Here is a 4,871-nt window from a genome sequence, read left to right as displayed (position 1 = left end):
TCCATGCAGGGCACCTGGCCAAGAGCCAACTCTTCCTGCCTGGAACATTCCCCCGCCCCTGCCATCCACAGGCTCCTCTTAGTTAATCCAGTCTCAGCTTAAATGGCTCTTCCTCAGAGAGGTCTTCCTCTGACCACCCAAAGTAAAGAAGCCTCCACCCCATCCCATCATATCATATCATATCATATCATATCATATCATTATCAAGATAGTTAGTCGTTCCTTTCCTCTGTAACACATACTTACCACCAATCTCTCCATTGTTCTATAGACACCATGAACAGCATTTCCTAAGGGCACCCACAGTGGTCAACCATGTGTCCTAATTTTGATTTGGGAAATTTTTCACACCATAGCATCAGCTGCCATTTATACCACTGTGCCTTATGCAGTTTGTTGCTGCTTTTTTTGTGCAATTTCGCACAAGTAAAGGTGCAAGTATGTAGACAGTGGTGGCCCCAAGGGATGGTTTAGGGAAAATTCAGCCCACGATAATTTCCATCAGTACTTCTATCACAGCACTCCGTATAAATGTGAGATCTCAGTGAAATGGGAGCTTGCTGTCAAAATGGAATTTTAACATAAGTCCCCATAGGCTTTCCACCTGGCGACAGAGAAAATCTTAAGTCACCACTGTCTCTGAGAAAGGGCATGCTCATTGACTACTGAAAACTAGAAGGAATGTTGCATATGTCATTAATGGCTATTTTGCTCTGAGGATGGATTTTTAAAACTAATTTACATTGCAGTAAAACAACTCCCTTGAGCATGAAGGAAGAGCTGGCTTTAGACAGGCCCCCTTGTACTATCTGTAATAACTTCAGAGAGGAAAAGAATGACTTGCTGGAATACAAATAAAATCCAAATCCTCATTTTGGTGAATAAATTTATGGTTCTTTTTCCTCAAAGCTACTTTCATAAATATAAGGGAAAATAAGTTTGAGTTTCATTCTCCTCTTGGTTCCTTTCCCTGCTTAAGTAGCAGAAGTGCAGAAAGACCTCAAATCTACAAACTTGAAAATAAGAAAGATCATTGTTGACCGGGGATTGGCACACACTATTCAGGCAGGGAAGGCTTGTTAACGCAATGCAGAGATGGGGGCTGAGCCCTCTCCAGTGTAGACGAGAATGACAAGCTCAGTGCAGCAGATAAAAATGAAGACACTCCCCTCCGGGATCATGTCTGGAGAGTGGCTTGTAGTCTGGCAGCTTCGGAAATGGGAGGGCAAACAAGCCTGGCAAAGGCACCCATTCCATTCCCAGCTTGCTCAGCAGCTGGCAATTGGGAGATACTCTGCAACTGTGTTCAATCCCGGGACAGGAAACCCTCCCTCCAGGATTCTCCTTTAGCTTGGATCTGAGAAAAAGAGAAATAAAATAAAATTTTAAAAAGAAGATGCTAGCCAGCTCTCACCAGAACATGAATTTAAATTGTTTTTCAAATCTTGGGGATGACTTGACCTGATCTCTTGTCCTTGCATTGGTTCCTCTTAAAACCTAAAGTGTGAGCTGGCTGGGTAGGGGTTCAGTTTTGGTCACAGAACAAAGCCCCAAGCTATTTAGATCAGAACAGGATTGACACAGTTCTAGATTGGGTTGGCTATCCTGCCAGTTGAATCAACTTATCTTGGGTAAGTATGGAAAGATTGAAAGCTTGTGCATTTGACGTAGCATATTTTAGCTATGGTACTCAAAACATTTCAAAGAGACAGGCTTCACTCATATAAGGAATTGAGCACATGTAGTAATAGGATAATGTACAACTTAAGAGAAGATAAGGAAAGAGATACTAAAGCTAAATATATGTATACTCTGTGACCCGCATTTTCACTCTTGGGTAAATACCCAAGAAAAATCATATGGAAAATACATGTACAAGATTGTTCATAGCAGCTTAGCTGCCTGCTGTGCATATACCTGACATATAATAGGTGCTCAATAAGTGTGTAAAATTGAATTGAACATATCTTTATATCCCACATGTGGCTTCACAGGCCAAGTGACATATAATAGTGTCATCACTTAAAATTTCTAGCATATACTATAGATTACTTTAAGCAAAACCATTTTATTAATAATTTCCATTTTAATCTATACTTAGATGATAAATTCATAAAATATAATATTAATAAAATATCAGATTGAGGTCTTTAGGAATAATTTATTCAAGCTGAAGATAACTATGCAAAAGTGCCCATTAACAAAGAAAGCACAGAGTTGTAAGAAAATAAATTTTAAAAATGAATACTCAGCTGCTCCACTTACTGCCTTAGCTCCCAGAGCTGTTCTGATACTGTCTCACTTCAAAAACACTTTCTTGCAAAGGTATTGGTTTTGGTCAGCCCAAAGTCTGGTAGTTGTGAAAATAAAGTTCATGATATAGAACAGCCCTGTCCAATGGAACATTCTGTGATGATGGAAATGTTCTATATCTGCGCTGTCCAGCATGGCAGCCAATAGACATAGGTGGCTATTGAGCACTTGAAAAAGCAGCAAATGATGACAAAATGTGCCCAACAGAGCCCAGTAAGTCCTAATATTTCATGCAACTGGAAGGAACATAAAACAGATCTACAATTAAATGGCCCCAAATATTCCTGAACGTTTGCTCTCAGTCATTTTAGGTGGTCTAATATTTTCTTTCAAAACTCGTAAAGCAGTCAGAGGCTGAAATTTCAAACCTCAACACATCTGCAGATTTAGAGAAGTAACAAGTCCTTTAAGCCAAAGACTGTACTCAAACAACAAAAAACTGTGTTTTTGTGTTTGTTTTTTCTTTTTCCTTAGAACAGAGCTGGGCACAAAATTAGTTAGGTTTTTTATTGCTGTTTCACAATGGTTGTTGTCCAGACTTTTCTTACTGGCCCCATGTTAACCTATTTTTAAGTTTCAAGGCTACATACCGGGTTGACAGAGTTCAGCATGAATAGCAGTCACCAGGAAAAGAGGTCACAACATTCTTTCAGAGTGGAAAACAAAAGACAAACAAAAAGAAAAAAATCCACCCTGCACTTAAAGCCACCTTAGCCATTCTGTGACCCGGATTAGAATATCAGAGAAACAAGTGAGCCACCACCTAAAAGATTTAATGATTAACACCCATCACTTGGGCTAATACTTTCATAGTAACTGTCAGTTATTTATGGAAATCTACAGATCAATTGTTTTTTCCCAGACTCTACCTCAAAAGAAGTTTCCTCTGCTGTCTCAAAGTTGGAATCCTCCCCCCACCCCTTCTGTGCTTGTCTGGTTAAGTGCACGGTGGAAAGCACTGAGTCCTTTCTGGAGGTTTTCCTCAGCATGAACTTTCCACCTTTTCGGGGCTAAAATATCTGGTTCATAGATAGGCTATCTTAATTTAGGAAACAAACGTGACTCCTTTCTATCTCCGGGAAACAAAGGATGTCTTCCAAGAATGGCCTCACCTGACTCTCACCACAGCAGGTAAACATCCAGGAGAGCTTCCACTTCAAACAAAGGGAATGGTGTTGTTCAGTGCTAAGGTCTGGCACTTGTGTAAATCAAAGCTAATGATATAGAGCAGTGCTGTCCAACGGAACATTCTGTGATCATGGGAATGCTCTATGTCTGTGCTATCCAATATGGTAGCCACTAGATACAGGTGGCTATTGAGCACTTGAAATGGGACTAGTGCTACTGAGAAACTGAATTTTCATTTAGTTCACTTTACTTTAAGTAGGCACGCGTGGCTAGTGACTACATTGGTCAGTGCAGCAATACAATGGTGATTAAGGGCTACCTACCCTGAACTAGGCTCACTGGATTATTTCTCTAATCCTCAAAACAACACTTCACAGTCGTTGTTGTTACAATCACCTCACATGGGAGGGAACTGAGGCTCCCGTGTTGAAGTCTTTGGCAGCAATGGATGAGTGGAATGGATGTCACTTTACCAATCAGGCTGGCTTACACTTCAGCCCTGTCTCCACCACACCGAACTGCGTGGTGTCTCTGGTCATCATTGGTAAAAACTGAAATCTCAGCAAAACCTCAGAGGTGCTCTGAGGATTAAGCTGATGAGTGTAAAAGAACCTTCCTCCTGCTGGGCGTTCCACAGATGCCAATAGACGCCCCCTCCAGAAGGTCTGTGTCAGGGCTTTGCTCACTACCATGCTGCCTCTTCATGAATTCAGTCCCCAAATTCCACCTGGTTCCTGGAAAATCATGAGTGGCAGAATTACACTGGGTGAGCCTGATGTTACATATTTAATAGAAAAATTGGATATTTTAAGCGACCATTAGGAAAATATCAACAATGACACTTCTGCAGCACTTTGAGAGACATCATTTCCCCCTCCTAGTAAAGATGGTATTTTATGGTAAAGGACCCATTTCTGTTAGCTAAATCCACCTGTGGAAGCTTTTTCTCATCTCCTTTACATTGGTTGTAAAAACAGTGAGTCAGGAAAAGCTGTACTAGAGGGAGAGGCAGCCAGAAGTTAGCCCAGCCATTCTAGCAATTTCACTATTAGGTGAATGGAAATTTCCAGAAGAGAGAGCTCACTTAACTAACCCCTAAAAAAACTGTCAGACTAGATCGTCATGGGAAGGAAAAGCCAATACATGTAGAGACAGAAATTGTAACAAATTATTTTATTTGCCTCAAGGAACAAAACCATGTTAGAGACACAGAAATCTGATTCAGCATTCTTTTAGCCTTACACTTTGCAAAAGTATCAAATGTCTCTCTCTTGCATTTACTTATTTATTTATGTGACAAGGATCAAAGACAATAAATTTTAGTCAGTGTAAGCCATTCATTTGAGAAGAGAAGAAAATCTCTTCTCTTTTGAATTATGATTTCTTAATGTTTGTTGTATCATCTTTTTAAAAAGAACAATGGATATTCT

The 4,871-nt window shown here is 40.2% G+C and overlaps 1 non-coding gene across 1 annotated transcript; it reads left to right on the top strand.

Annotated features, from left to right (window-relative positions):
• Positions 1–1,166: 1,166 nt before the first annotated feature.
• Positions 1,167–1,305, top strand: LOC138379340 (small nucleolar RNA SNORA7). Its single transcript, XR_011232107.1, has one exon. It is a non-coding gene; the product is annotated as a small nucleolar RNA SNORA7 (small nucleolar RNA).
• Positions 1,306–4,871: the final 3,566 nt, after the last annotated feature.

The sequence above is a fragment of the Eulemur rufifrons genome, chromosome 30 (genome assembly GCF_041146395.1).
Source record: "Eulemur rufifrons isolate Redbay chromosome 30, OSU_ERuf_1, whole genome shotgun sequence".
In the NCBI taxonomy this organism is placed as follows: domain Eukaryota; kingdom Metazoa; phylum Chordata; class Mammalia; order Primates; family Lemuridae; genus Eulemur; species Eulemur rufifrons.
This window is presented reverse-complemented; position numbering and strand designations above follow the sequence as displayed.